Here is an 18,780-nt window from a genome sequence, read left to right as displayed (position 1 = left end):
AGAAACTGACCATACTCAACCTGAGCTAGGAGGGCTCCGGGCCACAGGCTGAGAGGTTTCAGCAGCAGCAAATAAACTTTTTACATAAATACAAGACAAGAAGAACTGCCATCATCACCAACACCACAAAAATAAACATAGATAAATGAATAGATAAGAAAGAAAAAGAACAATCTTTCTCAGCTGGGCAAACTTCCAGCTACCACCCATGGTGTTGGGTTACCCTGTGATCAGAGACATGTGCAAACACGCAATACCCGATGCACGTATCAGATGAGTGAATTAAACAGAAACTTTGTGGAACAACAGGGAATGCCATAGTTTTTCTCTAAACACTTGTTTAAACAAAGCTTTCTTATACCAAGAATGATACGTTATTTATTAGCATTCCAAATGTCTTCTATGCTTACATAAGGCTCATCTTTATGAGGGAAAAGAAACAGAATCCTTCATTTTAAAGAATCTTCCCAAAAGATAAGGGCAAGGGGATTTACCAGCCTGATTGGTACCCCTGTCCCAGAAGTAGAAAAGAATAGGTAAGAAGAGAGAAAAAACAGTATGTTCTTATATGGATTTCTAGAGTGAAAAGTCCAGAAGATAGTGCCCTTCACTGACTACTAGCTTCCCTGGCATTCCCCACAAAAGCCAGATACCCACTTTCAGAACTGACATCTTCTGCTGGTGCAGAAAAGAGAACACTTAACACAGTTCTATTAATTACAGCAATAAAATACCAAAAACAGAGATACTGACAAACATAGATGCAGTGATAATCTCTTTAGAAGAAAAACCAAAAACCCAATGCTGCTGAGTCGGTTCTGACTCATAGCAATCCTATAGGATGGAGTAGCACTGCCCCATAGGGTTTCCAAGGAGCAGGTGGTGGGTTCAAACTGCTGACCTTTTGGTTAAAAGCCAAAGCACTTAACCACTGTGCCACCAGGGCTCCTTAGAAGAAAAAAAAAAAAACATGGGGGGGAAAAAGAAACTTTCAGTAGATCTATATAGAACCATTCAAAATAATTTCTTTTAAAATTGTCACCTAATCTTAATAAACAGGGTTGCTGTTGTTAGGTGCTGTCAAGTGGATTTTTGACTCATAGCAACCCCATGTGAGTGAGCAGAATTGCTCCATAGGGTTTTCTAGGCTGTAATGTTTTAAGAGCAGACTGCCAGGTCTTTCTCCTGCAGAGTGGCTAGGTGGTTTGAACCCCCAATCTTTTGACTAGCAGCTGAGTGCTTAACCACTGAATCACCAGGGCTCCTCAATAATGAGGTAACTATATAAAAAACAAAAACAAAACAACAGTTGTTACCGAGTCCATTCCAACTCATGGCGACCCCATGTCCTTCAGAGTAGAACTATGCTCCCCAGTGTTTCTATGGCTGTGATCTTTTGGAAGTAGACCATCAGGCCTTTCTTCCAAGGCATGTCTGGGTGGATTTGAACTGCCGACCTTTTGGTTAGTAGCCGAGTGCTTAACCATCTGCATCACCCAGAGACTCCAGGGTAACTTTATTTTCTCTAGAACACTGGAAATCAACTAAAAAATAATGTTGTTTTTAAAGTGTAAAAGACAAACAGGTTAACTATTTATTTAAAAATCCAAAGATATTCTATAAATTCAACTAGCTAAATATATGTTATTCAAAAGTAATGTGCCTTTCATAACTGAATGACACATTAGAAGTGAGACTTGTAAACTGTAAATACGAATTACTTTTATAACAGTGAGTACATATTACTCTAAATTTATGTTTGATATCTATAAATAAGACTACTTTCTCTGTTTACATTCAGCATGCAAAATATCATGTTGGTAATATACCTCACAGTTTCATAGCCTTTCTTTTTTTACCAAGTACCTTGTTTGATACTTATCTTCTGTAATCATGTAATCATTAAAATAAAAACAGAGGCTTCCAGTAAAAGTGATACATCACCAGAGAGATCTAATAAACTGGATGATGAAATCTAAAATAGCTGACATTTTGCCAAATTAAACTAGTGTGGAAATAAACTGTGCACTAATCCTCAAGAGGTAGAATAAATTTGATCTGACCAATACCTATATCAAACCAACACTGAATATCCCAGGAATCCCTACCTAAATAATTTACGTCACGAACATGTAGCTCCATGAGAAAGTGAAGTTTACAGAACCACAGAGAAGCACAGGAAAACTCAACAATGGAATTAATAAAATCTAAATTACTTAAAAACCACATCTCATGGCTGCAATGAAGAGAGCTAAATGGCTTTGACAGAAACTTCCAAACGTTAGGCTAATTTAAAAAAAACTTCAAGCGTAAGCACTATTTTTCATATAATTTGTTAAAAGATGACTTATTTAGTAACTTCATCAATGCTATAGACATTCTTTAGGGTTCAGTCAAATACAAGCAAAAACAGCAGTGCAAAGTCTTTGTTGAAAACGAATTTATTTTTTACCCATAATGCCATGACAAGTTAATGTAAAGTGCCCTTTCCATTAGCGTGAAGTTCAAATTTTTTAAAACTATAAAGAATGTTTTCTATGCAAAACCTAATAGGTTTCTTCTTATATTGGCCAATACAAAGAACAAAAGGAAAAGGAAAGGAAAAAAGGCTTCTTGGGGGCCTCTAAAGCAAATCCTATGGAGGTCAAGAGGTGGTTACAAACAAATCGGTACATCACGGCTTTACTCAAAGTGAAGAGCTTCAGGCACGGGTAGACAAAATGTAGTTGTTATAGCCCCATTCTGATTCCAGGAAAGATCCAGTTTATAATGCCTTGTGAAAGAAATATATACAATTCTCCTCTCCAAAACCCTTCTAACTCAGGGTTAATAATTCAAAAATAAAATAGCATCAAGACCCTAATCATGATCTGAGATTTCAATTCACTGTCTACTGCCACTGTAGTTCCATTAAAGGGAGACCTTTTTTACTCAATACATTACAGCTTTCTAGTTAACATCAGCCAGCAGCCAAGTCTGTCAGCTGGTAGCTATTTAAAGTAATATACAGCCCTAAAGGGCAGAGAGTTCAACACAAAGATGGAGGACTGAGCCCCCAGATGAAAAGGGGAACTCTGCTTTTATCCCGGGAAGTTCAAGCAATATGCTTTGTACACAAAGAAATATTTTTAATGTTGAACTCTTCAATAATGTCATCTGTTTTGACAATTACATAGGTGGTAGTTGAGAAATAAAAATTATAATAATCAATAAGAAGATTCAATCCTTTAACATATTTCCATAACCTATAGCCAAAAGGTTCCAATAAAGTGAGCATTTTAAAAGGCACAAAGAGCCCTTTCTTTTTCAGAGGAGTGGGTAGGTGGGGTTGGGGCTGAGGAAGAGAACGGCCAGCTGACCTGCTTCTGAATTAGCCAACCAGGTGCAAGGGTCAGCCCTTAGCAACCTTCAAAATAATTAATGATTCAGAAAGAACTTTATTAGGTAAGGAAAAATAATGCCATGACAGGTTAATGTTTCAAAACCACATCCTTCCTAAAAAAACATGCAGCATCAGACAAGAGTGAAACAGTCTCAGGCGGCCAACGCTTCAAAATCCCAGATGCCTACTAACTGCAAACCCGTCGGGCATGCAACTAGATCACACAGGGCTCTGCAAAGATGGTTCTTTAAGATTTCCAAAGGGCTTTCCAACTTTCTTCAGCTATCCAGATTCAGAAAATTCAAGTCAAAATTGAAATACAAATCATAATAACACCAGCAAAAAATGCCAAGAGAAATCAAAATTGAAGGTGCAGTTTTCACTCACAATTAAAACATTTGTACTCTTCCCAGGAGGTCATTGTTCCTATAATCTGAATATGTATCTAAGGAACTGTACACTGGGTGTGAACCTAGAGAAAGTTCAGACTAACCCACTGAGATCAGCTATACTTCTCTTTGTAATACTGAGCAGCAGGGTTCTGTATGTTTGCAAGCTAATCCATTCACAGCTAAGTTGCTGTTCAACTCTGAACCATCTCCCTGACATCTTTCTTCTTAGCGACCCATTTGGAATTCTCTACAAAATCATGCCCCAAACCTTCCTCAAACCCTCGTCATGATTCACGTTCAACAACCTCACCAAGTCCCTGGGTGGTGCAAAGCTCATAAGCAAAAGGTTTGTAGTGTGAGTCCACACACAGGTGGCTTGGGAGAAAGCCCTGACAATCTACTTCTGAAAAATCAGCTACCGAAAACCCTACGGAATACATGAGTCACCATGAGTTGGGATCAACTAGAAGGTACCTGGTTAATCTCACTAAATACCAGTCAATACACTTACCACCTGAACCGCTTATACTTACAAATATGGTTCCCCAAAAAAGCCAGACACAATTACCCTTTTTTAAGCCTGCATATCTTTAATTATATTTACTTTCTGTATTTTTACTCACTTTTTTTATATGTTTGCTCTGGGCAGGGAGTATGTCTTCCACATTACTTCTTTGTTTCTTCCCCAAAAGTTTCTAATAAAGTACATTACAGACAATGAACCCAGGCAATGAATTATGCAGCTCATAATAAAATCAATAGGCTGATTACAGAACGTAGAATTCCTCTGTTTGATAGAATTAGGTTAAGCCATTACATTTCCTGGAGATTATTAGAAACAGCAGAGCTGACTTTTAAAAATCTGCCAAATTTTGGGATGGGGGGCAATTTAGCAAAACCCATCAAACATTAAAATGCATATATCCCTTGACTCAGAAATTCTATTCCTAGGAATTTAGTTTGCAAACATGTGCACAAAGACATATGTACAAGTATGCTCAATAAGCCCTATTTGACATTGTAAAAAGCTGAGAACAATTTAAATGTCCATCGCTAGATAACTGTGTAAATAACTTACGGCAGATTCTCAAAATGGAATGCTACACAGCTGCAGAAAAGAGTGAGGTGGTTTTTATGTGCTGATGAGAACTAATCTCAAATACGTATGTATGTATATAGGATATATATACGCATATGCACAAGAGGAGGAATAACACAGGTAAAGTCTATACTTTATCTATGAAATATAGATAATATTCCTAGAGATGGATAAGAGGATAGCAATGAGTTACCTCTGAGAGTGGGACTGTGATCTGAATGTCTAGAACAGCCAAGAAAACCCTTTGGAGCAGTTCTACTCTGCAACACATGGGAGTTGCCATGAGTTCTAACTGAGTCAACGGCAACCACCATCACCAGAATGGGAGGGAGCTTTACTTTAATTTTTAGCCTTTTATACTATGAAAATTTTACCGCAAGCATGTGTTACCTTTTTGCATGAAATTAATCAATCAATACATAGATGGAAAATCCCAACTATATTTCCAGGAGCCCTGGTGGTGCAGTGGCTAGAGTGCTCAGCTGCTAACTGAAAGGTCAGTAGTTTGAACCCACGAGCTGCTCCACAGGAAGATGTGGCAGTCTGCTGTCATAAAGATTTCAGCCTTGGAAACCCTATGGGACAGTTCTACGCTGTCCTATAGGGTCATTAAGAGTCGGAATCAACTCCATGGCAGTAGGTTTGGTTTTGAGTTAGAACAGATTCATCTTTCTAGGCAGATCTATATCCCAAAAATGGTGGTACCATTAGATTTGAAGGCAAGCGCCATCAAAGACAACCATTTTTGTCTCTGAAAGTTTTAGGAGGTGCCAGACGGTCTGATATTCTAACAAATCAGGCCTCAATAGAAGCCAGCCTTCAGAACAGTGGGCTGGTCAATGGTAAACTTTTCTAAAGGAGTAGCGCACAAAGCCTTTTTGTTCTCGTAAGTTACTCTATAACTAGTAACTGCAGACTATCTAAATAATAACTTTGTGATTAAATAGGCATTATATATTTTAAGCTATTCTCTTTCCATGGGAATCAGTATTCCTACTGACATCTGATACTGTGATAGTCTGTGCTATAAAATGTTTTGGAATTTTATAAAATCAGTTGAAGTGCATGCAAAAAAAGAGTATCTGGCCTGATTTGTTCAAGGGAAGTGAAAAATCACTTCACCTTTCATGTTGGGCTATGGGATCCAACTAGGCCATGAGCCTGATTCTACCACCCGCGGCAGGCAGAGAGTGCCTGGGTCTAATACGGGTTAAGGCAATGCTGTCATACAACTAGGATTGTCATTCATGGACCTAGGTTTCAGTAGTAAGAAAGCAAATACCATGGGCCCTGCCGGTGCATGTCTGCAGAAGGTATGTTATGAAGGTGTTATAATCCAAAAACCACTACGAATTAAGCAGCCATGTGACACCAAGAACGTCTAAATGGTGAAGTAGGAGGGGGTTTGTAACATTCTATCATCTTTAGCTTTATACATTGTTAAGACAAGGAATTTAAAGCACAATTTAAATCCGGAATTTCCAGATCAAACTACGGAATAATTATAAAGTAATTGTCCCTTAGAGCCACTATATACAATCTAATATTTATACATATAAAATAAGTGTTGGCATCAGAATCATAACCTTAAGAGGCTAAACAAAGATCCAAGCTACTGCACAAACCATTTCTGGACTATTACTCTGGAAATGTTTTGATAATTAACCAGAGATCCACATAATAATAATTGGTCTTATTTTTTCAGTTATATTGCTACTTTTACCAAAATGATAGCACCCATATCTCGATCATTAGACTTAGCTGAATGACTATTGGTAACGTGCAAAAATCAAAACACCCTCAGAAGTCTAATTACTAAATTCACAACACTATGAAGATTAAGAAAAAACACTACATAAAAATAGACTATTATAAAAGACTGAATAATACTGAAAAATACAAAACTAATTTAGAAAACTTACATACAGGCTAAATCTTGCCATACAATATTTTGAGCAATATCAATATTCTTTGACTCAGGTTGTATCATCGTGCCCTGGCTCTGTCCCCCCAAAGAAATTAGTTGCTACTTGTTAGCTGTGACATATTTGTTTTAAAAATATGCCTCTTAATTACTCTATAGTCAACAGTATGTAGCCTTATAGAAAAGGTTCAAAATGACAAGAAACTTCAATCATTAGAATATAATTTTCTCTGTAGCCATTATGAATCAGATAATTCTACTTCTATGTTAGTTAGGAAGCAATATGGAAACCTTCTGGTTATATGAGAAAGTAGTAGTTGGTGCCGCATATGAACTAGATTACTTTTTTTGTAGTATTTATTTTAGACATAAGATAATATACTTTTCATGGAATAAATAAGAAAGTGTAATGTTCTTGGAGTCAAAGGCCTGTATTGTGATTTCATCTCTGATACTCAGCTAGCTGCCTGACCCTGGGAAAAGGCAGTAAGTCCTCATGTAGAGCTTGATTTTTCATTGTAAAATGAACCTCTGCTAGTTCAGCCAACATGCAAATGTTACTATCAAGAAAGTCATTCACTAGTACTCTCTTATTGACTGGTCATTAGTTTCAACAAAGCTCCACTGAGAGTTGGATAATTTTACTTATAAGACAATTATGACTTTCCTATAATTAAATGCAATAACAAGAGTACTTATTTTGGGTTTTAGAGGGGTGGAAGTGAGACTTAAGCTAAGTTTTCATACATTTCCAAAAATTAACATAAACTCTGAAAAATATATTATAACAATGTATTATTTTGAGAAGCATGTATGTGATTTTTTCCATATGTCTGCATATTTTTACCAAAATGTTCAAGATTTATTAAGAATTAATTGGCTATTATTAGTAAAAAAACAAAAATTAAAGCAAATTATAAAAATTTCATCACTGTTGGCTAATTATTAAAAAGCAATATTAAATAATATAACATTCATCCCATCAGTGAAAAGCTCACTTTCCTAAAACAAAATACTTGCTATTTTGTTCACTGATGGAGAGCTTGTAACAGTCTCTAACACACAGGAGATGACCAAAAAATAGAGAGAGAGAGAGTTCCTGAAACAATCTCATACATACTTTCTAAACATAAGCTCACAAAATCTTGAAATTACACAATTTGGAATCACCAATAAATAACCCAAATTATTAACTATGTAAATATCATGTTCTCTTAATATTTCTTGCTGCAAGCTTCAGTTCTCTTTCTCACCTCCTAACAGGATTACTGCAAGCCATCCTTCCTAGTTCTTGTCTCTCCATAGCTCAAAAAGGAACCCTGGTGGCACAGTGGTTAAAGTTCTCAGCTGTTAACCAAAAGGTCGGTAGTATGAACCCACCAGCTGCTCCATGTGAGAAAGACATGGCAGTCTGCTTCCATAAAGATTTACAACCTCGGAAACCCTATAGGGCAGTTATACTCTGTCCTGTAGGGTTGCTATGAGTCAAAATAAACTCAATGGCAGTGGTTTTGGTTTTTTTGGTTTATATCTTCATATTAACTTCCCTGGTGGTCTAGAGGTGAGGATTTGGCACTCTCACCGCCGTGGCCCGAATTCAATTCCCAGTCAGGGAAACATGTTTTGGAAACTCTGGTGGCGTAGTAGTTAAGAGTTACAGCTGCTAACCAAAAAGGCAGGCAGTTCGAATCCACCAGGCGCTCCTTGGGAACTCTATGGGGCAGTTCTACTCTGTCCTATAGGGTTGCTATGAGTCGGAATCAACTTGACTGCAGCGGATTTTTATCCTCATATTATCTTCTCTGTCCTATCAGCATGACAAATCAAGCTAAATTCTCTTTAAAAACTACTTAAGTCCAAAAGTTAGTTACTTTATCTCACCCTCCATTTCCTCATCTATAAAACTAGTATAATAATTGCTAATTTAACATGTAAATTTAACTATGACTTTTTTAGAGTATTTATATAGACTATCTGGCAAGCTATGTTTGGTTCATAGAAAGCACTTTTAAAAAAGTTAATCTGCCTGGAGCTTTAAAACTCAGTAGTTCTTGATAGTATCATATCATGCCCTTTACCTTTCTTTAATGGTTCTCTATATCCCAACCCAAAATTATCTAAACTGTAATGTAGTGTTGTCCAATAGAACTTTCTGCAACAATGAAAATGTTCTCTATCTCTAATGTCCATCAGAGGGGTCACTAGCCACTTGTGGCTACCGAGCATTTGAAATGTGGCTAGTGTGACTGAGGAAATAAACTTTAATTCTGATTGATTTAAATTTAAATATAGATGATCACATGTATTGGAAGTGTAGCTGTAATGCCTAGCTTTCAAGGTGCCATAATACAGCCTTGCTTTATACATACCAGGCATTATTTCCTCACAATTCTCAAGAACACACTTTCTAATTTCCCCCAGTACACACGCTATTTTTTCTCAGTTGATAGAATTCTTCTCTCTTACATAACAGTCTCCCTTTTTTCCCTCTCTATCCATTCAAATGTTATCCAGCCTTCATGGTTCAATTCAGTTCCACCCTCTAGTAAAAGCCCTGCACTACAGTTTTAATTCAACAATTTCTATCCCAATAAGCCATCTTCAATAAGCTGTGTTATATGCTGTACTTTAATAACATGTTTGTTTGTTTACAGGTTATTTTGTCAATTTTCTTTACCTTTCCATCAACTCCTACAGGGAGCAATCTCTTTGAGAAAAAAGTTACCTTTATTTTTTCCTCAACTGACCTAGTAGAATGCTTAACACAGAGCCATTGTTTGATAAACATCTGTTCATTGGTAAGAGTAAAACATTTAGAATTTATTACAATTACATACTCTTAATGTGATTTGAAAATTCAAGAGAAAGCCATGATCTTGGAAAATTCTTATACATTACATAGTTACCAAAAGAATACATCTCATTCAGTTTTAAAGTCACAAATTCTAGGGGTTGATTTTAATCCATTTTTTGAAAGGACTCCAAGTTTCTCTAAAGATTCGCATGTATCTACTCATAAATTTCTACAAAGAAAGGCTCCAGTCCTTCTTTTGCACATAACTCAACTTTAACTTTATGACACAAAAAGTTAATTTGACTATTTTTAAGTCAGATTTTAAAATTTTAAAGAAAGTGCTGCCCTCTTGTGAAATGAGGTAGGAGATTTATCATTTCAGTGACAGTCGGGTAAATATTGCGAAGGAATTAAAAGTTAAACTTTAACATTAAGACAAAATAGAGTTTATCTTAAACTTGTATGTGCTTCTCCCGAGGTCTCCCTCTTGCTCCTGGTTAATTTTCCAACCAAATGAGGAATGGATCATTGGGGTGAACAGCTCACACTTGAACTATAATTGAAAGATAAGAGATAAGTGTTGTATTTTCACTAGACTAGAAATGAAAGGTTATAATTTATTTATGTTGTATTACTGAGAGAGAATGAGAGCAAGCAGTAGCCAGTGAGGGATCTGATTAGTCAGTGGCAACAACGGAAGTCTCAAGCCCACAGCATCCTAAGTCTGTAGTATTTCTCCCGATTTTAGGTCTTTCTAGAACACATCAACCCAACACTTAAAAGAGAGCCACCAACTCTAACTCTTACTGATTCTTTAGCCCATCCACTATTGCAAGATCTCCAACTAACCAGCCAAACAGTTGTTGTTCAGTTGACTGGAACTCATGGCAATACCATTTGTGTCAGAGGAGAACTGTGCTCCATGGGTTTTTTAATCGGTGATTTTTCAGAAGTCAATCACCAGGCCTGAGGTGCCTCCAAATGGACTCGAACCTCCAACCTTTAGTTTAGCAGGGTTCTACAAAACACTCTCCCAACTCCATACTTAGGTACTTGTGAAAGACCTCAAAAGGTTTCTCCGTGGACTTCTCCCCACTTACCACCCCATCAACTCAGTGGCTTGGACAGCTGCCTAAAGGAGTCTCCTCCTTCTGGTATCTTACCACCATCTCTACTAACCTCATGTATCCAAAGACTGGAGGTCCCCAAGTGATGCCATGCCCTCTGCATTTTCAAAGGACTAAACTCACAGGATGTTTATTAAAAGAGAATATATCCGCCTACCCTTTTAAACACTTTCTACACAGAATCAAAGCAGGGCAAGTACCTCTGTGAAACCAATAACCCACTGCTATCAAGTCGATTCTAACCCACAGTGACCCTATAGGACAGAGTAGGACTGTCCCATAGAGTTTCCAAGACTGTAAATCTTTACGAAAGCAGATCACCACATATTTCTCCCACTGAGCAGTTGGTGGTATAACTGTTAACCTTTTGGTTAGCAACTGAGCACGTTCACCTCTGCGTCACCAGGGCTCTTTGTGAAACCATTAGGATAATTAAATCTAGCTTTAGATGTGTAGATTAGTTCTACTCTCTTTCCATTTCCAAGATTTTTTCCATTGTGTATATATATTTTTCTGATTATAAAAATAATACACAATCATTACATAAAACCTTAAAAAGAAGGAAGTTTTACATCTCCAACAATTCCAGAAACTAAAGGTAATTACTGCTATAATTTTAGTGCATTTTTTTCCTATGCTGTTTCTCATCCTAATTTGGTAATTAATTATGGTCATACTAAAAAGCATCAAAATCTGAAAGACACCGGATTTAATTATTTTACCTCTGTGGTCATCATAAAACTAGGTACATTTCCATTTCCATATCTCTTTCACAAACTACAGACATTTGGGCACGTAGTTCTGACGAGCCATTAGTAGTTATTTCATTTTTAAAGGAATGAAGTGTCTGGGGAGAACATACTAGACATTTAGGTAGCAACTAATGTTTTACCACTGTCAGGTCCGGTTTTCAATAGTTCCACAGGATTCTTTATTTTAATTGAACAACTTTTTATAACCTAGAAAAAATATCTGACAAAAACTTTTCAATTCATTGGGATTCCAGTAATATAGGATTGACAATAGAGGATGATATTTGTGTGTGAGTGTGGCTGTGATAAATACGAAAAAAAAAATAAAAAAGCATTACTTGGAAAATATCTATAATGCAAAATATCTCCAGGTGTTAGGAAAATATCTATTATCCTGGAAACTGCTTAGATACTTCTGGTATTGTTAACTAGAAAGTTATAAAACAGCTGAAGTACTGCATCATTATTTTAAAAAAGCTACCTGGGACACAAGAATTTTGTGTCGACGCTCATTATTTACCATTCAGGAAGCAACGATTTTAATCTTCCAAGTACTACAGGAAAATTATTTATATACTTTAAAATGCTTTAGAAATAATTCTGGAACCACAGTTAAACTGATGACAATCACCACATCACTATATTCACCATAAAAACGTACAGACGATAAAAGCAACCTACTTCTACAGGCCAAACTTTAAACCCATTTATAGCAGGTAGGAAGAGACCCACAAAAAACCCACTGCCTTCGAGTCGATTCCGACTTATGGCGAGACAGACATAGTAAACGTCTTTAAAGCTGCTTTAAATGATCACTGCATTCTGCTAAAGACGATGCTATCTTTCTAGATTAGTACCTTTTAACGTCTCATTATGTGTAAGAAAATTATTAGCTGAAATATGGTCCCATTTCCACTACTTTCTCAGATAGTATCACACTTTGCAGCGAGGAATTAAAAGTAAAATGATGGTGAAAACATGTGCAATCAGTGTGTCCATATCTGGCTTTGGTTCCTAGCTTAATTTGCTGTATGACCTTAGGCAAGATTTTAACTTATCTTAGCTCTACTTATTTACCTGCGAAGTGAATATTTTAATAGCACCACAAATTGCAGAGTTGTGTTGAGATTAAGCGAATTAGCATAGGTAAAACAATTAGCTCAATGCTTACAATATATAAGTGCTTATTAAACATTCCTGAGTTCTTAATATTACCATCAGTTAGACTACATTTAATTCATCACAGGCATTAAAAAATACAGCCCCTAAGAAATAGCCTAACAATTGCCATATACGCTGTCCTTTATTCAGGCATATACTATGTGGCACAGGTATTAGATACCCTGAGAAAACACAACTATTACTCTGCAAGAGCTTCCATTCTGAACTATCTGTAAAATACCTGAAATACTATTCTATACTTTCTTGAAAATTAAATGTGAGCAGTTTCACAATTCATAGTGACTGCTATAAATCCTATGGACTTTAAGGATCCGATTAAAACTACAGTTTAAATAAAACCTACTTAAGTGACTAATTTTTTTTTAAGTGACTAATAATAGATTATCTCAATTTTAAGGGTACTTATGAACTAGAATAGAGTAGAATAGAAATAGAAAAGGAAAAAAAAATCTCAAACTTCATGGTATACAATAGTGCTTCTTCGCTGCCTCTCTTTCCAGAGTGTGTGTTTCTTAGAAAGAGATTTAAGCTTCCCTCGATCTTCTCTGGCTCTGGGGTGGGGAGAGGATGAGAGTTTGCTGGCTCAAATAGTATAACAAACTAAGAAATCTTGACTATTTTTCTAATATTAGCCAAAAACCAGTTGCCATCAAGTCAATTCCAATTCATGATGACCCATGTGTTTCACAGCAGAACTATGCTCCATAGTATTTTCAGCAGCTAATTTTTCAGAAGTAGATTTCTTTCAAGGTAACTCTGGGGGGACTTGAACCTCCAACCTTTCGGTTAGCAGTCCAGAGCATTAACCCTTTACACCACCCCCAGGACTCCCTAACATTAGCAAACAGACGTAACTCACAGACCTGGAGTTACCCACTACACTGAGAAAAAAACACTGAGACTCATATGTAAATACTTCATTTGCAAATGACTATTAGGAACAGGTGCGCCTATAAAAAAAGTTCAAAATTCAGAGCATCCTTTGATTTGATTCTTGGAACTCTAAGAGGGTTGTCTATTTAAAGTAATCTTCAATAAATTCTTTTGTAATGCTGAAGATTTTTGTCAGATTAAAAGCCACCCCCTGATATATTAGTGTTCCTGGTTTGAACTTTTATGCACTGAGAGGTTAACTTGGGAAAACATCACGTTTCTTGATTAGTATTATGGTAAAGAATAAGCGTGTGGGGATAACCAAAAAAAAAAAAACTCTGTTGCCGTCAAGTCGATTCCAACTCATAGTGACCCTATAGGACAGAATAGAACTACCCCATAGAATTTCCAAGGAGAGCCTGGTGGGTTCAAACTGCCATCCTTTTGGTTAGCAGCCATAGCACTGAACCATTACGCCACCAGGGTTTAGGGCTTCAAGACAGTATGTACCATATACTTAGTTAATATATTTTTGGAACAGCTTCCTAAAAATACCTTTTGGGGGAAAAAAAAAACGTAAAAATGCAGGAATGACAAGTATGCCATTCTATTATTTTGATTAGTTGCTTCTCTGTTCAAATAGCAGATAGCCACAGAGGAACCTAGTAACATTTTGGTGATTTCACTGAGAAAAATGTCTCCAATTAACTGTTAAGGAAATTAGCATGCACGTGATTTACAACATTTTTAAATTAAATAATGCTTTGACTTTATAGGATTTGGGCAAAAAAAAAAAAATGTTGACTCATCATACACTAAGGAAATACTTTTAACAAATAAATGAAAGTTAAATGGGTGGAGAAACATGCACCTCGAGAACTTTTCAAATTTGGGTCGGATTGAATTACACCGTGACCACTAATTTTCTTAATCCTGCAGAGGGATTGGAAGCTTCCCAAAAAGAACTGTTACCTAAGTACAGTAAAACAGGAGAAGCAGACCTAGGCTTGTTACCACTTATTTAATCAGGTAAAGCAGAGTCTGTTCAGTGACCCATATTAAAGATCAACAAGAAAAGGTTTTCAAGTTCAGAGGATAAGAGATATGCACCCCCCATAGTGTGCACAAAATAATTAGTTTTCAATAAAGGTGTGTTGATTAAATGTGATGGACCACTGAGTACAATTTTGACATAAATTTTTTTAAAGAGGTGTTTTCTCCCTCTTCCACTCACTAGCAGCTCTACTTTCTGCTCCAGTCAGAACCATGCTCTAAGTAGGCCAGAAAATTTACATCACCAACAGCTTTCTCCTTGTCCCCATTTTTATTTTTCTACCCATAAGCCTCAACAGCCCCTCTCTTCAGCACAGATTTCATGATCCCTACCTTTAATGCTGTCTTCCTGAACTCTCTAATTTTTTTCTCCAGCTTCTTATTCATGTCCTCTACTACTTTTTTTTTTTTTTACTCCTTAAGATTCTGTGTCTTGTCATTAATTAAAGAGCTATGGTCCATCTGTCTATTTGCTACCTTGTTAATATTGAAAAGCACTGATTTAACATGTGGATCAAATTTTCATCAATTACCTAAATTTGGGCTTTTTCTATTCTTTTCAAAGTGAACTATCTTTATGCCCAAGGAAGAATAATGAAGTTGTCTGTGAAGCCATTAACTTTAAAGACATTTTCAAAACAAAAATATTTTATAGCAGTATTTAAGATCTATAACTATCAAATAAAGTTAAAAAACAATTCCATCCCACTGAATAAACAAAATCATGTGTAGTCATTAGGGCAGGCCCCAAAATACATATTATATGGAAAATACAATTCAATTAAAACACTGTCATGGATATATTTCCAGGATGTTCAAGAATTCTATGCCAACTAAGGTTAAATTCAGTATCAATATTTACTGAAATTGAGAGAAAATTGGTTTCTTTAATAAACTAAGAATTACGAACTGATAGTTACTTAAAAATTGAAATATTATGAAACACTGTAACTAAAAACACCCCTGGAGAAAAATATAAATTGTTTCTAAAAATATATATTGCCTATATCTCATCATCATAACTCTGTATTTTAGAGTTTCATAGGATGTTAACAGGTGGTTAATATCTACAAACAATGTCACATGTGTTATAAAACATTAATTTTTTTTTTAATTAGTGAAATGAGAGATCATTAATTTAGAATACCCTGGTATTTCATATTAAAAGTTTAATTCAGTTTACAAAATTATCGTACCTAAGTATCAAACTCTCTATTTTGGATTCTTGGAAGAGATTCAGTACAATGCCATATGAAATAGTTAGGAATAGCCCCGCGATAATAATTTTAGAGTTGGCTTTAAATGGAATAGAAAGATGAAGATTGGGAATTTTTACGAAGCATACATTTGGTTTTCTACATAGTTTCAAAGAGTTTTGTTTTCCCTTAACATGTATTGATTTGCTTAAGTGATCCATGTCTTTATTTTTAGAGTAACAGATCTATGATTCATGCCTTTTATTCAGGTATTTTTCTTGCTTTGCAACTTAAGAGTCACACAATATTAAGGAGAAAAAGACCCCACTGATTTTGTCATTTTCAGGAAGCTGATGAAAATAATTAAATAAACCCAAATATGGCAATCCATCGATACCACAGGTTCAACTGTACATGTAAAACAAATTTGAAAAGCACATGGCCCATGTGTCTATAATCACAGAGGCAACAAATATATTGGTAGAATTTTTTATCCAGTCTCAGGACCACTTTAGCAAAAGAAATGCAAATTTTTAACAAAACCTAATTATTTACTAAATAAAATCTACATATTCCCATGAAAATTATCCAATCCAACCTACTCTCTGACTGAAGAAAGTTAAACATTTCTTTCCTGTTTTACTGACATGCTACACTTTAGAATCAAACTAGACCTTAAGTATTTGTAGTTCCCTTAGAATATATTTTTTCCAGTACTCTCTGATAAATCAAAGCCTAAAATTCCTTTGGAAAGCCCTCTCACATTTATTCCATGATACCTTTTTTTAATTCTAAAATGGTGGCTATCCCTGCATTTTTCTTTCTAGAGCCCATCAATCTTTGGTAGATAGCATAGCCCTTGATTACACAATGCCTTTAACTTTTTCCTCATACTTTAATTCCCTGCATGCATAAAGTTTCAAGGGAATCTACTCTAATTTTTCCTGAACTTATACAATCCTGTTCAATGGAAGGGAGACTTAAACTTAGTGCTTTGGGTTCTAACAGGCTCCATGGAAAAATTTTAAAAGTAGGTCTAAGTAAAGCCAGCAGGAGTAAAAGTATTAGGGCCAGGATCAAAATTTTCCCGATTACAAAAAACCTATTTAATAAGCACAGCCTATTATACATTCCAAGCTGTAAATATAATCCACTCAAATCAATATAATAAAACCATCCCAATATTTATTTCTCTACTTCAAAGAGTAAGTACACTTTATACCCAGAATAAAACAGCTGCCTATTGGCAAAATCTCATTCTCCTCGGGCTGTGGGGATTGCGTCACTGTTTATAACTTCCCCAAAGCAAAGAAAGCATTTTCAGCTGAAAAGACAAGAAGATGGGAAGTTGCAGGGTTCTTTGGAAGGGTGGAGGAGGTGGATAAATTTGTGACATTTTACCTCTAAAGGGGTTTTCCTAGCTTCCAACATTTGGCAATATGATGCAACGGTGCAATTATTAGAGGAGGAGAGGGCAAACACATAACTCAGGAATTAAAAAACATCCCTCCCAAATCCCTTGACAGATACCAACTTTTCCGCTTAGGGTTAGAAATACAAAAGATTACATGAAAGAAGGATGCTGATTACCAGAAAACGTTAAAAAAAAAAAAAAAAAAACCTGACACATGACATCATGCATTTGTTTAAACCCATGGAACCCTACAACACAAAGAGTGAGCCCAAATGTCAACTGTGGGGTTTAGTTAATAATAATGTATCAGTTTTGGTTCATCAATTGTAACAAATGTATGACAAGAATGCAAGATGTGAATAAGAGAAAGTATACAGAGAGGACAAAAGGTATATGAGAACTAGAATGCTGTACTTTGTCAAAACTATACTGTAAACCTAAAACTGTTCTAAAAAAACAAAGTCTATAAGTAGAAAGAGAGAGAGAGCACCAAAAGAGGACCTAAACATGACCTGGACAACGAAGAAAAAAACTGAAGTTTTATACAAATGGTACAGACACTGAGGGCCCAAACAACACATTAAATCCACACCTGTAAAGTGTCCTGGCTTATTGTTCTTGTTAGGTGCCCTCCAGTCAGTACCAACATATAGCCACCCTGGGTACAACAGAATGAAACACTGCCCAGTCCTGCTCCATCATCACAATTGTTCCACTTCAGGGTATTGTTGCAGCCACTGTGTCAATCCATCTCATTAGGGTCTTCCTTGGTTTCGCTGAATCTCTACTTTACCAAGCATGATGTCCTTCTTCAGGGACTAGTCCCTGCTGATAACATGTCTAAAGGATGTGAGACAAAATCTTGCCATCCTTGCTTCTAAGGACCATTTTGGCTGTACTTTTTCCAAGACAGATTCGCTCATTCTTCTGGCAGTCCACAGTATGTTTGGAATTCTTCATCGAAAACCTAATTCAAAGGCATCAATTCTTCTTTGGTCTTCTTTATTCATTGCCCAGCTTTCGCATGCTTATGAGGTGACTGAAAACACCAAGGCTTGGGTCAGGCGTACCTTAGTCTTTGAAGTGACGTCTTTGTTCTTTAAAACTTGAAAGTGGTCTTTTGCAGCAGATTTGCCCAAAGCAATGCATCATTTAATTTCTTGACTGCTGCTTCCATGGGCATTCATTGTGGATCCAAGAAAAATGAAATCCTTGGCAACTTTAATCTTCTCTCTGTTTATGATGAGGTTGCTTATTGGTCCAGTTGTGAGGATTTTTGTTTTCTTTATGTTAAGGTATATTCCATACTGAAGACTGTAGTCTTTGATCTTCAGCAGTAAGTGCTTCAAATCTCCTTCACTTTCAGCAAGCAAGGTTGGGTCATTGCATATTGCACATTGTTAATAAATCTTCCTCTAATCCTGATGCCACATTCTTGATCATATACTCCAGCTTCTGAGATTATCTGCTCAGTATAAGACTGAATAAGTATGGTGAGAGGATACAACCCTGACACATACTTTTCCTGATTTAAACCATGCAGTATCCCCTTTTTCTGTTTCAATGACTGCCTTTTGATATATGTACAGGTT

General features: G+C 36.1%; 1 protein-coding gene across 10 annotated transcripts in view; it reads right to left on the bottom strand.

Moving 5' to 3' along the window:
• UTRN (utrophin) overlaps window positions 1-18,780 on the bottom strand; it is a 610,574-nt gene that overhangs the window by 208,261 nt on the left and 383,533 nt on the right. The window lies entirely within an intron of this gene.

Source organism: Elephas maximus, chromosome 1 (genome assembly GCF_024166365.1).
Source record: "Elephas maximus indicus isolate mEleMax1 chromosome 1, mEleMax1 primary haplotype, whole genome shotgun sequence".
In the NCBI taxonomy this organism is placed as follows: domain Eukaryota; kingdom Metazoa; phylum Chordata; class Mammalia; order Proboscidea; family Elephantidae; genus Elephas; species Elephas maximus.
Note: the sequence above shows the minus strand (reverse complement) of the source record. Positions and strands in the feature narration are given on the sequence as shown.